The sequence below is a fragment of the Halichoerus grypus genome, chromosome 1 (assembly GCF_964656455.1).
Source record: "Halichoerus grypus chromosome 1, mHalGry1.hap1.1, whole genome shotgun sequence".
Lineage (NCBI taxonomy): Eukaryota > Metazoa > Chordata > Mammalia > Carnivora > Phocidae > Halichoerus > Halichoerus grypus.
In genome coordinates this window covers 26,566,813-26,584,992 of record NC_135712.1, presented here as the reverse complement: position 1 = coordinate 26,584,992, position 18,180 = coordinate 26,566,813, and the positions used below count along the sequence as shown (strand labels likewise).

Here is an 18,180-nt window from a genome sequence, read left to right as displayed (position 1 = left end):
TTTTTAAAGATTTCTACACTGGGGCGCCTGGGTGGCTCAGTCGTTAAGCGTCTGCCTTCGGCTCAGGTCATGATCCCAGGGTCCTGGGATCGAGCCCCGCATCGGGCTCCCCGCTCGGCGGGAAGCCTGCTTCTCCCTCTCCCACTCCCCCGCTTGTGTTCCTGCTCTCACTAACTCTCTCTCTTTGTCAAATAAATAAATAAAATCCTTAAAAAAAAAAAAAAAAAAGATTTCTACACTTAGGTAAGGAAAGAAATGAGAAAAATATGTTAGAAATAATATCCCATGATAGATTTTAAAAGCAAGCTCTATAATACGGTAGCTATGTAATAGGCAGTAGAGTGTATAATCATCCCACATCCTTAATACCCATCTAGACCAGAAACAGGCTGACATCGAAAATGTGAAGAGGGTTCCCAGGATGGCCGCCAAGATCAGCAGAGGTTAGAAGACAAAGCCTGATCATGGAGATTATCTCCAAGGATGACTAGAGAACCATTCATGTGGCTGTTTCTAAAGACAGAAAAAGATGAGCAGAGGCAGCATCACTGTTCATTTAAGTTAGCTGGGCAGAGCTCTGGAAACAGGAGGGGAGGAAAAATTTTAAAACAAAACAAAACAATTTTTTTTTGTAAAAAAAAAAAGAGTTGTAAATAGACAAATTCTGCTAAAGAAAGAACAAAGAAAAGGCACATTTTAGGCAACATTCTGAAGACACTCTTCTTTGACTAAATAAGCAATCAGGTTATTTGAGCAAGGATAATCACTGCCGAAAGAGGAGTTCTAATAGCCATCAGTCCAATTTAGAGAACACTCAACTAACTAAACTGTGCATTGGACTTCTCCACAGAAATAGTACCAATAGGATACAAAGAGATATACATACGAGGAGATTTATTACAGCAATTAACAGGGACAATTATGAAAGTCTAGAAGTCCCATGATCTGCCATCCTTAAGCTGGAGAAGCAAGAAAGTGAATATAATGCAGTCCAAGGCCAAAGGCCTGAGGGGCAGGAGGAGAGATGCTGGTGTAAGTCCCATCGCCAGAAGGTCTAAGAACCAGGAGCTCCCATGTCAGTGGGCAGGAGATGGAAGTCTCAGCTCAAGAAGAGAGAGATTTCACCCTTCTGCCCCTCTCTGCCCTCAACAGAATGGGTCCTCACCATTAGTGCGTGAGGGCAGATCTTTACTCAGTCTACTGATTCAAATGCTAATCTCTTCCAAAAACACAGACACAGCTAGAAATGTTTCACCAGGTATCTGGACATCCTTTAGCCAATCAGGATGACACATAAAATTAACCATCACACTGTGTAAACACATCCTGACCTTGGATTTGTTTCCCTAGTACAAAAAGACATTAATAAATACTTACTGAATATTTCCTCTGTGCTAGCTACCAGGACTGGTGGTGAGAAAAAGAACTACAAAGGACAAGCTATAGTCCCACACCGCTATACGATCCTGTGTAATGGCCTCAGACTTTTCGTTCTTACAATGTATAACTTACATGTAAAACAAGTGCTCCATCAGTAACATTTCTTTACAGTCAATAATTTCTGTGAGCATTCCTCTACTCCTCTCTCTCTCTCTCTCTCTCTCACACACACACACACACAAACACACACAAACACACATAGAATTTTCTCTGTACCTCCAGGAAGCTGAGTCAGCTGGGTATATTCCACTTGCCCTTTCAGATCCATTCTCCACCTGCTCCATGGCCCAGGAGACTGGCTGGATTCTATCAAGGGATGGGCTGCATTAACAGGCTCTCCTCCCTCTGGCTTCTTACTGAATTCAGCCAATGAGGAGCATCTAGAAAAGATCAGGAGGAGAAAAGGTAGTTAGGATACTTACTATCTCCTTCCATGTGGGATTGACACAGGCTGTCTTCATCCACCAAGGATCCCCAACTTCTGCCTGGCCATCCTGCTGTTTCTAGCCTGAGTCCTGCACTGTCTGTGGTTTCCTCACACCCTAGGAAATAGTCCCTCTATTAAACTCTTCTGAAATTGCCCAATTTCAGTATGCCATCTCTAGGTCTTCCAATACCCTGACTGACACACTGAGACTGAAGTGTCCTGGAGTTAAGACCTCCAGGGGGAGCAGACGTGATAGAAACACACTTGGGCACATTGGAGGGAAGGAAAGGATAGATCTAAAAATCTTGAAGCTGATTCTTCCCTGGGCCTAGTCTGGGGAATCATCAGTCAGTTAAAGAAACTCAATAGAGAGTAGTACAATATCCAGCATGGCCTGAGTATAGCAAAACAGCAATTAGTGAGGGAGATACCTAAGCAGGAAAGCCTGAGGGCATTCATACAAGGTGACTACGCCTCCGTCTGACAGGTACAGAAAGGCTGGGCTACAGAAGAGGCCAGGAGTTTTGCCAAGAGCAACCGCACCGTTAGAGGCAGTGGTGAGGAAAGAAATCATCAAGAGAACACTCCTCAAAACCACAGTGGGGGGCACCTGGGTGGCTCAGTCGTTAAGCGTCTGCCTTCGGCTCAGGTCATGATCCCAGGGTCCTGGGATCGAACCCCGCGTCGGGCTCTCTGCTCAGCGGGAGTCTGCTTCTCCCTCTCCCACTCCCCCTGCTTATGTTCCTTCTCTCGCTGTGTCTCTCTGTCAAATAAATAAAATCTTTAAACACACACACACACACACACACACATAGTGGGACAATTCACACCTCAGTGGAGACCGGCCCAGGACAGTTGATAAACCAGGTGAGCCAGTCTACCTGCAAAGACAGAGACTGGCAGGGCGCCTGGGTGGCCCAGATGGTTAAGCTTCTGCCTTCCACTCAGGTCATGATCTCCAAGGTCCTGGGTTCGAGCCCCACGTCAGGCTCCCAGCTCACGGGGGAGTCTGCTTCTCCCTCTCCCTCTCCCCCTGCTTGTGCTCTCTCTGTCCCTCTCTCTCAAATGAATAAATAAAATCATTAAAAAAGGGGGGGGGAAGGACAGAGACTGGCACCACAGACGTGGTAGCAGGCTGGACATCAGTGCGATGAGTGGAGAAGAGCTATGGTCCGGATGCCCCTTCCCCACTGCCCCCAGGATATAAAAGCTTCCTTCTGCACCCAAGTGCCCTCTTGGGAAGGAGTAGAGAGAAAGGAGAATCATTAAGAGCAGGAGGAAAATTTGAGAGATTGGGAAATTACCAGAAAAAAAAAAAAAAAAATAAGACCATCCATCCTCAAACCTGAGAACAAACGGAGATACTATGGAACCCAAGCCTTCCCTCTCTCCAGGTATCAGGCGGGAGTGATGAGGCCGCTGGAGCGTGGCTCCTAGAAGGCCGAGCGCCGCGACGCTACTCGCCCACGGAACGCCACGCGAGACGTCCTAAGGTAGTTCGTCCTCTCTGGGTCGCCGTAGGCGTTCGTGTCACGTGACCCGGCCTGGCAAAATCCGCTGACTTCAGGGCGACGGGCTAGAGCCCTGGCAGCCTGTGGGCAGCTGTCCAGCTTCCAGGAGTTGGGGAAGAATACAGCGTCTGTGGGCAGGTACTACGTGAACCACACCGTGGAGCTGCAGAGAGCAGTTCGGAGCCGGGCGGGTGCTCTTCCCGAAGCTGTCCACCACCTACGCCCGCGAGGGCTTGGCCATCCTCCAGCCCGCCTACAGCCTCAGCCTGCCGCTGGAGCTCGAGCTGGTGTGGTCGTGGGCAAGCGTGGCTGCGTCTTCCCAGGGGCCACAGCCACAGACTATGTGGCCAGCTTTGCCATGGATATGACCACCAGCAATGTGCAGGACGAGTGCAAGAAGGGGCTGACCTGGCCCTGGCCATGAGCTTCACGGTTTTCAGCCCCATCAGCTCATTTGTGCCCAAAGAGAAGATCCCTGGCCCTCACAACCCGAAGCTCTGGCCGAAGGTCAATGGCAAACTCAGGCAGGAGGTATGAAATCCTCCATGATTTTTCCGATCCTCTACATGCAAGAAGGAGGCATTATCTGGACCAGGACGCCCAAGGAATGGGACCTGTTTAAAAAAAAAAAAAAAAATTGAAATACAGGCCGACATAAACGGGGTTGGTAATATGAGATTTAAGGTGGAAAGGCCAAAATATTGAGTCCATACAAAGCACCCTAACTTCCTAAGTTTTAGGAGCGAAGGGAGAAGACAGAAGGAAGCAAAGGTTACTTGAGGTGACAGTCCTTTAATAAGCAACCAATTTTTAACAGTGATTTAATTGGATTGCTATGTCTCAACTCAAGGAAGATGGATCGCCAAGGAAAATGTGATCTAGAAGACAATGGGCTAGAAATGGAAATGAGAAACAGTATCTTCTAGGAAACAACCAGAATAAAGTATTTGTGATGCTTCCAAAGAGAATTTATCAAACCAAATGTTCTGAAAACTTGCTTTCCTTTCCTAAAGTGGACTGGATAAGACTTTTCCATGGGTCATTCAGGGATTAGTAGTTCAAGACTTAAAATCTAAAGGAAGCTGAAAAGCATGTTTCAAGTCAGCATTTCCCAAATTTTCTTGGATCATGATAATCATCTGGGGATATTTGTAAATATAAAAATTTCCAAGTTACTGGCCCATACCAGGCCGTTTTAATTAGTGGAATTAATTAATCTCCAGTTCTCTAAATGATTCTTATCACAAAAATGTGGGAAAACATTACAAAATCAGTTAACTTAAAATTTATTTAATAAATGAACAATTAATGAAGATCTCACTCATGTACTTAGGGTGTGTACCATGGCCCATAGATTCTGAGTTTGGGAGATAATTTTGAAACTACTGTCTTCCAAATAAATATGCTATCACTTGGGGGGGACATGAGATATTGTAGAACATAAAGTTACATTTCTGCTTCCCAGTTTGTGACTGTTCAAGTTGAACTTCACCATGTGCACAGTGATTCAATTTGAGGTCGAATATAAGCGTGTAGGACATCTTTGTGAAGTTGGCCCTCTATGTCTAAAGAGAGATTTGGAAGTCATTGGCATATAGGTCATGCTGGAGTAATGGACATAGATGAAGCAGAAAAGACAGAAAGTGGAGAATAACCTAGAAGGAAAAGGCAGAACCATGGGTAAGATCCATATTTAAATACAGGAGGAGAAATTACTAGAAGAAACACAGAAGGAACAAACAGATTGGAAAGTAATCCTGAGACCAGGAAAACTAAGAGAAAAGGAACTCATTCTAAAGAGAACAATCAACACTCCAAAGTTCTTCAGAGGAATACAGAGAGGATAAAGACAGAAAAGAGGCCATTAGAGTATTTTCCCTAAAGGGGAAGGAGGGAAGGAAAGAGGGAGGGAGGGAGGGAGGGAGGGGAAAAGTCCTAAATCAACAAGTCTGTTGTGCTGTGAATGACTTGGACCTTGCCTAATACTGGCTAAGGAGATAAGTGTGTCTAACATCCTAGGAACTTAATATAGAGGTTATTCTATGTTATGCATATTCTGAATAACATCAAATGTATTTATTCAGCTATTAAAAAATATGGGACAGCTATATAGTATGTTAACATTAGCATTTTATGAACAGAACTATCTCTGAGTTTTTTGTTTTTTGTTTTTTGAGAGAGAGACAAAGAGCATGCGAGCAGGGGGAGGGGCAGAGGGAGAGAGAGAGAATCCCAAGCAGGCTCCACACTCAGTGCAGAACCCGATGCAGGGTTCAATCTCACGACCCTGAGATCATGACCCTGAAATCATAACCTGAGTGGAAATCAGGAGTCAGACACTTAACCAACTGACCCACCCAGGCACCCCTCTATCTGGGTTTAAATGCATGGCTCTTCAGTGTTCATTTCTTCACTTTTATGAAAAAGTTACAAATAGGACAGTGCCTGTTTGTGTTATAGTTGATTGTACACAAGTCCATGCTCTCCAATATCTATTTGCTCTCAATAAATGAGACAGCAAGAAAGGAGAGAAGAAACTGATGTGGAAAAAAAAATGAAACACTTTGGTACTGAGATTTTATATCAAATAATTACTTGTTTGTAATACTGAAATTTCTTACTGTCAGTAAAACTTCATCAGAAATTTCAAAACTTTATGGTTAATATGGCTTCATGCCCAAAAGAAATTGTGCTTAAGTTATATAAATGACTAAAGTCTATAACAGACGATTACAGCTAAGCATATCACAAAATGAGACAGCAATATTAATCATACAATAAATGGAATCATTTGGTCTCATATATGACCTAGCCCATGATCTAATTTTTCTTTGAACTTAAGGAGTTAATCATTTGTATACCGAGGTAGTGTGTTTGCAGGGGTAGTCTAATGGGCATGCAAGGTTATCTATTTCTGTAAATTCACTACATGTTTGATTAAGTCCTTTATGTACAACTGTTAATGAATGGGATGTCTTGTCTAAGATTTCTATTTTCAGGGTGATGACCCCACTGTAAATTTTGCACATATGTTTGAATACTTAGTCTCCACTGAGATATTTTCACCATTTATTTACAGAAATATGTCAGTGACTGCCCACATGCTCAGCATGAACTCTGCCAGCCTTCAAGTATGGTAATGAGAAGAAAGGGCCTTCAGGTCATGAAAGTGCAAATTTGCAGAAACATAACTTCCCCTGTGATTAGAAGAGAATTTTAGTAATTATTAGGGAATTTCACTCTTAACATCCAGGTTGAGGAAAGGGGTGCAAGATGCAAAGCCTGGATCTTAACTTTACAGATGTTGCCTCCAATAGGAGTTTCCTGCCCCCTACCTTGAGAACAAGGGCTGAGTGTCTTTCTGGCACTCTAAAGTTTTATGTATTGGTGTTTTACATAGAAGCTGATCACCCTGTGCCTAGGATCTAATGGAGTAGATGTGGGGTGTGCCACCCACAAGCAGCCTTCTTGACAAAGCCACTCACACCCCAGCTTCCAGGACGATAGGGTACTAACAGCCCATAGCTGAGATCCTCTCCTGGAATCAGAGCCACATAACCCAAGGTTGCGCCTCTCCCCAGGGGCAGTGCAGTGGACACCCAATGACTAGTTAACTGGGATGGGGGCGGGGGGGGGAATAAAAGGGCCAGTCCCTCGTGCCTTAATTAGGGACAATCCTAAGAGCCATATAAACTCCAGAGTTGCTGTACTGCAACTACAAGGCCTTGTCAATCTCTCCTGCCTAATCCTACCTCTTTCAATGCCTTCAAATCCACTTCAGCAGTATTGGATTTGACAGCATTCACCAGTGAAATTCTCACATGCAAATCTACATCTCAAAGTCTGTTTCCGGGAATATTGACCTAAAGCAGAAGTCAGGAGGGGCCCTAGAAGGAGATTCTAAAATGGGACTTTGGGGTGCCTGGGTGGCTCAGTCGTTAAGCATCTGCCTTCGGCTCAGGTCATGATCCCGGGGTCCTGGGATCGAGCCGTGTGTCAGGCTCCCTGCTCAGCGGGAAGCCTGATTCTCCCTCTCCCACTCCTCCTGCTTGTGATCCCACTCCCCCTGTCTCTCTCTCTAAGGAAGGAAGGAAGGAAGGAAGGAAGGAAGGAAGGAAGGAAGGAAGGAAGGAAGGAGAAAGAAAGAAAAAGAAAGAAAAAAAAGAAAGAAAGAAAGAAAAAGGAAGGAAGGAAGGAGGAAAAAGAGGAAGGAAGGAAGAAAGAAAAAAAGAAAGAGAAAAAGAAAAAAGAAAAAGAAAGGAAAGAGAAGAAAAGAAAAGAAAAGAAAAAAAAAGAAAAGAAAGAAAAGAAAGAAAATGGGACTTAGATGCTGGATCACCTGCTGATGGCTAGCAGTGAACACTCCATCACTGGTGGGTAGGTGGTGTGCTAACAGCTCCAGGCATACTGTAGCAATGCAATTGTTAAGACTTTCACCTGGGGGGCGCCTGGGTGGCTCAGTTGGTTAAGCGACTGCCTTCAGCTCAGGTCATGATCCTGGAGTCCCTGGATCAAGTCCCGCATCGGGCTCCCTGCTCGGCAGGGAGTCTGCTTCTCCCTCTGACCCTCCCCCCTCTCATGTGCTTGCTCTCTCGCATTCTGTCTCTCTCAAATAAATAAATAAAAAATCTTTAAAAAAAAAAAAAAGACTTTCACCTGGGGTGAACCGAATGGAAGAGAAAGCGCTGGCTGCAGGCAACATCTCAAGCATTTGAGAGATTTGGGGGAAGTAGTAATTATAGGGACTGTGGAAGGAGTGGCTGTTGCTGAGGGCTATCAATTCACCTGAGAAAAACAATGAAAACTCGGGATAATTAATCACCAATTTAAGGTAAAGTGTGAAAGCCAGAGGGATTCCTTGGCAGCACATAAAGAATCTCTGCTCTACTGTAGCTCAAAGGGAAAGAAAGCTGAGGGTTTTTTCCCAGAACTGAATTATAAAGTTAGCAGAACTCCAGAGAAGGTTAAATTCTAAAATAGGCAATTCAACAATGCCAAGATCATGACCTGGATTAGTAAACCCGGAATGGGAATATCTAGGTCTTTGCACTCAAAAATCTTGAATACTTAGATTCTCTTGACTCTTTGGAGCCCATCAGAAGTGATCCATTTCTCCTTGCTAAAAAGAAGCATTCCCCTCACCCCCTTACTTGAAGACAATTCAGAGACTTCTGCCTTTCAAGACCATACATATCCCTCTCAAGATCTACCCCAAATGCCCTTTGGGCCTCCAGTAACTGAAGAGGAGGTCAAGAATCTATGAGAAATCACCATGCAATACAATGGCAACAGTATATGGTAATAATTCAACCAGTTCTTCACAGAAACCTATGCCCATTTTCTCAGGTAATTATACATTGGAGAAAGAGAATTCCTGGAAATGTCAAGGTAATATTTATTATTCAGGAATGCAAATTCATCCAAGACTCCATGTTAGAGTGAGTGCACATGGTAATAAATAAATTCACTAGGTGCAGTTTACAATGGGTACAACGGGACCCTCAAGCAACCCAATAATCATTTCCTCTATCCCTCATTTTATATTGGAATAGACATACTTGGTATTTAGCAAACACCTCTACCCCTACCCCAGGTTGGTGGCTTGGACTTTGGACGTAAGAGTCAGTGGGAAAGACCAAGTGGATGCCTCTGTCCAGATTTCACAGTAGGGATTTAGGTTGCTGCATGTCCTAAGAAGGATGTAGTCAGGATCACCCATTAGATAAACAATCTAGACTAGCAAAAAGTGTTTCACCAAGGGTGAAGAGAATCTAGAATGGGTAGAAGAAGAGTAGAACAATAAGTACCAGTTGTAGTCTCAAGACCAGCTGCAGCATTGGGGCTGTTTTTGATTACATATTTAAATAATAATACTTTGGGGTACCTATCTGGCTCAGTCAGTAGAGCATGATCTCAGGATTGTGCGTTTGAGCCCCATGTTGAAAAAAAATGACAATACTTTGGATATATTTCATTAATTTTAAACTTTTTTAAGGTGGCTACTTGAAAATTTAAGATAACGTGACTCATATTTGTGGCTTGCATTATGTTTCTGTTTGACAGGTTTGCTTAGGCAACAAAAATTGCATCTAAAATATCTTACCAATAGGAAGCCATCAGTTGCTAAATACATATAATTTAGCCAATAGAGTAAGAGTTAGTTAGGTAGCCATGGTGTTCAGGGGGAAAAGCATAATCTAATGCAAAACTGAAAAAGGAAAATATCCTTCCAGCTGACTTCTTCCTCCCTCTTTATAGGCATGGCATAAATACCACCCATGAAACTAGGATAGAATACTGCAGAGATCTGATTATTTCATAATTTTAAAACATCATGGAAGTCTTCCCAAAATGCTTTGTCTGAACTCAAAATCTGTATCCATATCACTTCAACAAATATCTCTGCAGCAGTTTGACCTGTCTAGATTATAGAGGATCCTACAGATCTGCATGTATGGAGGAAATGCATCTTAGAAATGAAAACTCTAAATAAGATATAGTCATTGCATTTTAGAAACAAAGTTTAAAATAAGGCAGTAACCACGATATTCATCATCCACCATAAAATTATATACGTAATTTCCACTTCTGGATATGGATAGCTAAATAGCAATATATAAACAAACAACATCAAAGTGCCTTTTTGGCTAACTGCCACCCTGCCACTTCTGAACTATAGCCAATTATAATGACATCACTCTAGCTTTGTATCCTTTACTGACCTTCCTACTTATGTTGCCAAAATGTATTAAATTTCTCCTCTACAATCTGTCTTTTTCCCTTTGCCTTTGTTTCTTTAAATAATGACTTGACATCACTTGACCTCAACCTACAATTTTGGCTGATAATATCACTGAGCAATTCACTTACATAAATGGCCTTGCATAATCATCTGTTGTAGCACAGAAAAATCTGTGCAAGAAAAGATTGAATTTGTATGACATAAACTGAAGAAAACTCTTTTAAATATTCTAAAAAATCATACCTCCATTAAGCAGTTAAAATGAGATCTTCTATCAAGCTGTAAAAATCCAGTTTCCATAGCACTATAGTTATAAAAATACATATTTAGTAAACCCACCTGCACCTGTTTATTTTAGCATTCTTTAATAAAAGTCATTCTGACCACTAAATTGAAAATGAAAGTGGTATCGCATTAGCTGAGGTCTTCAAATATGACTGAAGTCTTGAATGTATTTGAAAATCCACAAATACTAAGAAAGAAAACTAAAACAATTGTTTATCTATTTGAAATAAAATTAGCCTCTCTGGAATGTTAAGACAAAGATATTTTCTGAAAAAACAATATGGTCTAGTTAATAAAGTATATTTACTAGTGGGAGGATTATGTTAAAAAGTGTGTGCTAGTCTATGTTGACTTCTTATCTATTAATTTATACATACTAACTAGGTAAAGGACCATTATTATTGTTCCAAGAGGAGGGGTGTTTTTTATTTTAAAGAAAAACAATTCTTCACTTGGACAGATATTTAAAAATCTATGACTGACCCTGCCTTTTCCTTACTGTACCCTCTGTGTTTAACACAATGCCTGGCATACATTTTGTATCAATACATGTACTTTGAATATTTTAATAATGTCAACTTTACAGAGTACTCACAGAGCATAGTGATTAAAAGCAGGGACTATATAGTCAAATTATCCTGGCTCTGTCATTTAGTGGGTGTGTGACCTTCAACAAGTTATTTAATCTCTCCTCCATTTTTTCATCTGAAGTAATAGCCCTGGCCTCACAAGAGTGTCATGAGGAATAAGTCCATCCATGTGCAACTTTAACAGTTATCTGAAGCACAGTTAAGAGCTCAATCAACTATAGCTTTTATTAAATAGTAGCACTTAAGTGTACTTTAGAGTTCACAAGTTCTTTTCACATATAACATACAGAATCTCACGAAGTCTTGTGACGTAGGTAAGACAAGTACCTATTATTAGTCTGATCTACAGTCGAAGCAACAAAGGCCCAGGGTCACACTATGAGAAAGGAAAAAGCCAAAACTTGAATCCAAGGTCTCTGAATCTGAATTCCAAATCTTTTCCACTATATATATAGATGGAAGGTATTCTTTGGATTCTCTCCCTAATAGTATCTGTGAATAATCACAGTAAAACTGTTGGGATTCACTACTCTCAGTGACCACAAATTGTAGTATAAAAATAAACGTAATGAATGATTGATTTCTTTTTTTCAGTGATTTGATCATGTGATTGTGGGTAAGTCATAAGCACCAGTCTTGCTGAGCACTGCAACATAGGTTGACAGGTTCTACCTGCCCTCAGAGTCCATCATCTAAAAGAAGAAATAGAATACATAACACGCATACATACATGGAGAGGTACTGCAGAGAAGTGTCAGACAAAAGAACATACAGAGTAGAGAAGAGAAATGCTGAGAAACACTGTGGTCTCTAATAGTTTACCATAACCTGGCAGATGCCTAGGGTTCCTTCCTAGGAAAGAAACATGTCATTTTGAACAAATGCATGTCAGATGAGTGGGTCTGGTTTTCATCTTATGTGAAACTGAATTGTGGATCTCTAAACAACGTCGAGCTTTACATTATTATAATACACTCTCACACACCATGTGAGGAGTGTAAATTAGTAAAAATCTTTTTGGGGAACTTGCAAAATGGAAAAAACCACATACACATTGACCCAGCAGTCTCGCTCCTATTAGCACTGATCAAAGCTGCCATCATGTCTTGCCCCAACTATTCCAGCAACCTTCTTACTGAGTCCCCTACTTCCACTCTGGCACCGCTACAACCCATTCTTCATGAAGCAACTGGAGCAATCATCCTAAAACACACATCAGATTGCCCCACTACCCTCCTTAAAATCCCCCAGTGGGTTTTCATCCTACTTGGGAAAAAAGCTAAATTCCTTCCACAGCTTACAAAGCGCTAGGCATTTGCCTATATTTCTGATCTCAATTGTACCACTTTCTTGCATACCACACTTCAACCACTCTGGTTTTCTTTCTGTTCCAAAGACGCAAGTTGTTTGCCAAAGTTGTTACATATGCCTCAAATACTCTTTCTCTGCTTATCCATTTAAATTTCAACTTAAATGTCACCTTCAAATTGACATACCTAACAACCCAGGCTAAAGTGTCTGCCTAACCAATCTCCAGCACATCACTGTTATTTTAATTCTCTGCACAGCACGATGCTTTCTTACTTACTTATTCAATTATTTTTTCATACATCTATTTTTCAATATATGCATGCATGTTGGTACATATTTAGTATTTATTTATTTATTTATTTATTTTCCCCTCCCTCTACTTACTCCAGAGAATTTAAGTTTATAAGAAAAGAGAGCTTGCCTGTTCTATTCACCAGTGTTATCTCCAGCTCCAATAACAATGCCTGGCATGTAATAGGCACTTAGTCAATGAATATTTAATTCTAGTAATACAACCTATGAGCATTTTTCCATGCACTACGTTTCCAAATACGGACATAGAGTAAATTCCCAGTTTAATTAACTCATTCATTAAGTTTCTACTAGTTCTGCTGTTTGAGGTACTAGGAATAAAATGGGTATGGGATGAATATCAGATGATCTAAAAGAAAATTTGAGTTCATGTCCAAGAACACAAAAGGTAAAAAAAAAAAAAAAGATAAGAAAAAGACATTTAATAAGAAAAATAATGTAGGGGTGCCTAGCCGGCTCAGTTGGTAGAGCATGTGACATTTGATCTTGGAGTCATGAGTTCAAACCCCACATTAAAAAAAAAAAAAAAGAGGGACACCTGGGTGGCTCAGTGGGTCAAGCATTGTCTTCAGCTCAGGTCCTGATCCCAGGGTCCTGGGATAGAGCCCCATATTGGGCTCCTTGCTCAGTAGGAGAAGTCCCTTCCCCCACCCCCCTGTGTCCCTTTCCCTGAGCACTCTCTCTCTGTCAATTAAATAAAATCTTAAAAAAAAAAGAAAGAAAATTTAAATATTATATAGTTTTTGTCATTGCTATTTTAAGATCAGAGACACTTAAGCCCATTTAAATGTAGATGGGAAGGGTCAAGTAGAGACGGCAGGGTAAGCCAATTCCTTATAATAAATCCCCTTTTATGTATATATTCTGTTTCTCTGGAGAACTCTGACTAATACAAAAGGCTAGTAGGAATATGATTAGAAACCAAGAGGTGGAGGTCTGAACCTCAGCTAGGAAGGGACAATTTATCCTCTTAGGGGAGACCATGAAGAGAGAATGAATACAGATGTGTCAGTGTATGGGTAAGTACATAAATTCAATGATAAAAAGGTGAGGAAATTCATCTACTGGTTTCTATATATTCTATGAAAAAATGTAACAAAGTTGCATCCAGAAGTTTAAGGAGAGTAGAAAAGTTTTGAAATCATTTCTGTCCTGCGTGAAAGAGAGTTGGCCAGTGAAATATAGCAGGCTTGCTGGGCAGTCTTAGAGTCCAAGTAAGGAACTGATGAGTTTATGTGGGGAGCAATCTGCTGAAGCCATGATATTCTTTAGTAGCGCTCACTTATGCGTTCACATAGAGAAAGCTGATATTTGGGCTGATGCAGAGTTGGTGCATTGTCAGAAAGATGGGATGACAAAAGGAAGAACAAGGTAATTCTGCTCTCTTTAGAGAAGTATTAAAATTGGTATAGGTAGGTTATTTGTGAAAAGTGATATAACATTCTATTCTTCTCTCACCAAACTTGATTCTACTCTCCATCTCCATTTAGCCCAGAGGCAGAAAAAATATTTTAAACAATTATTAATACATGGAATCTAAGCTGGAGAGGAAGAAAAGTGAAGACTAGAGACAGATAATGACTAGGAAAGTGACACAAGACAGCTGGGCTTAAGTAATTCCCACCTATGGATGATTATGAGTCATAGAGGTTCAGCCAGCCTAGTCTAGAATTGACTCCAAAACTGGATAACGCTGGACCTGAAGGTGTTGGAACCCACTCTGACTTTAGATGATCAATCCTGGGGAAGGGCTGACAGTAAGCTACTGCCAGATGCAAAAGCTGACCAGAATATTAAGAAGCCCATGTCTTGGCAGTTTGAATACCCACAGCCTTTCCATCCATTTTTTTTTCCATCCCAGTTTTGTCATATGATTTTTATTTAGATGGAGAGTAAAGATACTTGATCACTGTACTAGTTTTATTGGCTGTTTTAAAGCTAATGCCATTTCCAATTCTTGTTTAGAAGAAAAGTGAAATTATTTCTGACTGCATAAAAGCAAGGTGCTATTTAGTAGTCTAAATCCCTCTCCTATATTTAAAATTATTCTCTGTCTCTAGCTTTAGTTATACAACTATCTACCCTTTGCATTTTAAGTGGATTGGAGCCACAAAAGCTTACTCAGCTGGGTTGTTTCTTAATCCTATCAATTCAAGTCAGAATCATCCTTTTCCACCCACATACACTTAGCTTTCAAGTCTAAAATCCAAAGAAACATTTAAATTATTAAAGTCAATCTTGTGAGACAGGATTTGTCACACTGTAGGCAAGTAATTTAAAGAAATTCCAATGTAAATTTGAACTTACATTGACCAGCCAAGGCTCATTCCCATATCAAACCCATAAACTAATATTTGTTTTTTGATGCTTTGTTCTCAGGACCAAGTTTGGGTGTTATTGTCATGTTTTATTTTTTTTTTTTATTAATTCTATAATACAGAGTTCATAATAATAAAATAATTAATTAAATAAATATCTTGGTGAGTATCTACTAGGCTTAAGACACTATCCTATTGTGCCCCAAGCTTAAAAAACAAGAAGTCAAAACTCTTACGGTGTAGTGTGAAAATTCTTAATTGGGAAACCCCCCTAAAATGGAGCAGGACATTTCAGCAGGAGGAGCTCTCGCAACTTACCACTTGTAGTCATTCGCAGACCCAATAGGAAGAGACAGACTGGACCTTATGCAGACTTGACCTTGCATGGATACTACTCTTCTACTCCGGGCAAGGGAAGAGACACTTTCTTCCTCTTCCCCCCATGCCCAAACAGCTCAGCCAATGAAAAGCCACCATACTATGGACTCCCAGTTTACTCCAAAGCACTTTTAGATCATAAAAGCCTTCCCAACTTACCCATTTTCTCTTTAAAAAAAGTGTACCTCTCCTTTGTTCCTGGACCTGCCTACATTTTTCTGTAGTTTATTTGTCTCAGATTGCAATTTTCTTATTCCTGAATAAACCCACCTCTTGCTAGTAAAATCACTGGCAGTTTTACTTTTTAACAATAGGTTCTAAATCTCCTGATGTGGGTAAATTAAGTGTACAAGTGGACCTTAAAATAACATCTGAACTCAAGTGGGGAAGGAATATGAAGCTGTAAACTAAAGCAATGATAGGCAGTGTAGAGGAGAAAAAATATATTTCATTCTACTCATCATTGTTCTTGGCTGAGACTTTTTGTAATAAAGAATAACAAGGAAAAAAAAAAACAAATGGAAGTTTAATAACATGGATGCCTCCTGTATACAAGGGAGATAGCATCAAAATGTTCTAGGGTGCCTGGAGGACTCATTCGGTTGCTTCAGACTCTTGATTTCGGCTCAAGTCATGATCTCAGGGTTGTGAGATCAAGCCCTGTGTCGGGGTCCACGCTGAGCTTAAGATTCTCACTCTCCCTCTCCCTCTGCCCCTCCCCCCACTCCACTAGCATATGTACCCTCTCTCACTCTCTAAAAAAAACAAAAAACAAAAAACAAAAACCAACCTCAAAATGGCCCAAGCCACCACCTTAAATACCATCTTCAGCTAAAGACAAAAAAGATGTTGGGGATTGAGTGGACAGAAGCCCCCTCAATGTGAAGGTACCAGGAGAAGCACAGTAACAAAGGTGACAAGGGTTAGGTTGTGCTGCAGATTTAAGCCAGTGCCTTCTCCATTGATGAAGAGTTTCTTGTGATTTAGTCATCCTCCTCTTCCTGGTACTGAGAGGGAGCTACCCTTACAAATGGGGATTTCTCTTAAAAATGTTAATTTCCCTTACAAACGGATAAATTCTAATCTGTAGAACTTCTCCTGTGTCTGCTTCTTCTCAAAAATAATCAATTCAAAATAATTCTTACATCAAAGAGCCATATTTCAGAGTGGCACATTCTGCTACAATTCAGACAAATTAAAAAATGAGAAGGAAGAAGGAGATGTCTGACTAGACAGAGATGAAGGACTCCAATGAAACTTCATATTTTTCCGGCTGAGTCAATGCGGGAAAAGTAGTATAATTGGCAGAAATTGGAAATTTAGTAACAATGAGTTGTTTTGTGGAGAAAGGTGATAAATCTGGTCTGAGAAATTTTTAGTTTACAGAAACTGTAGAACATGCAAATAATGATGTCTAGCAGGCAGCTGGAAATGTGTAGCTAGAGTTTTGTAGCAAAGTCAGGGAGCAGGGCGGTAGGACTGGGAGTGATTTACATGAAGCAATAAAAAGCTGCTACAATCTTGAATGGTGAGAATTGGATAAAAACAAATTGTGTATGGGGGATGGTGTGAGGAAAGAAATTTGGTACTGTAAGAAGAAGAAAAAGACCCAGCAAGGGCAGACAGCAAAACAGTAAACACAACATTAGTATTCAGAGATAGCCAGAGAGCCAGGATAATATCAAAAAAATCAGAAGAGAAAAAGTTCTCATTATGAAGAGTGTGATCAACTCTGTCAAATGCCACAGAGATTTTGGAAATAAATCATTTCCAAAATCACTCAGTATTGTTAATCTTGGGAATACAGAGCATGTTACTCCTAATAAGAACTACCAGCATTAATTAATTTTCAAACTAATAATTATATTTTAATTCTCTCTTCAAATTTGAGAAGGAACATACCCCTAAGAATGATGTCTCTGACCTTGTCTGAGTTGAGTTTCTCCTTGTACTAAGCAAGGATTTGCAGTTATTTCCAGAGGTGATGCCTCCTTTTGCCATCAGAATTACACACCCTCTCCTAGCCATCATTTCCAAACAGATGTCAGTGGTCTCAGAGCAGGAAGGCTCCTTCTCTGCCCTGTTCTTCAGCTTTAGCCACTTAATGCCCCGGAACAGTTGGAGAAATGGGTGAGAGCCAGAGTTGTGGGTCATAGCTGCTAATGTTCTGAGGAGCATTTTCACTGAACATTCCAACCAACCAGAAAAGAAAATAAGAATCAAAGGGAATATAAGTTTCGAAAGATCATGACATTTGAGGAGATATAGGGAGAAGCACCCCTTCAATGACATCATGTAGGCAACCTCTAATTTAACTTACCCTGAAACTGACATTATAAGCGGACAGGTTTGATTGAGATTATTCTGTGAATTTTTTAAAGCCATACCAGGCTACTATTACTTCAGTCCCCAGATCACCTCTCTCAAGAGGGCATCAAAGATCCGGAAGGTGGGGGAGTAGTTTCTCCAAGTCTTTTCCCTTTGCATTTCAAAGAGCTTTTCATTTGAGACACACAAGGAAATTTCTGTGGCCACTGTTTTCTACTGGTTTACTTTCATTGATGGTGGCAGTCAAAAAGAAACCTTGCCATTGGGGTGCCTGGGTGGCTCAGTTAAGTGTTTGCCTTTGGCTCAGGTCATGATCCCAGTGTCCTGGGATCAAGCCCTGGATGGAGCCCTGGATCAGGCTCCCTGCTCAGCAGGGAGTTTGCTTCTCCCTCCCCCTCTGCCCCTCGCCCTGGCTCATGCTTTTTCTCTCCCTCTCTCACAAATAAATAAAACCTTAAAAACAAACAAAAAACACATTACCATCATGGACATAGCCAGCTAACTTACATTTGCTTTTATATATGCATTATATTTTCTT

General features: G+C 40.8%; 1 pseudogene; it reads left to right on the top strand.

Annotated features, from left to right (window-relative positions):
• The first annotated feature begins 3,017 nt into the window (after positions 1 to 3,017).
• LOC118527844 (oxaloacetate tautomerase FAHD1, mitochondrial-like) lies at positions 3,018 to 4,083 on the top strand (annotated as a pseudogene).
• Positions 4,084 to 18,180: the final 14,097 nt, after the last annotated feature.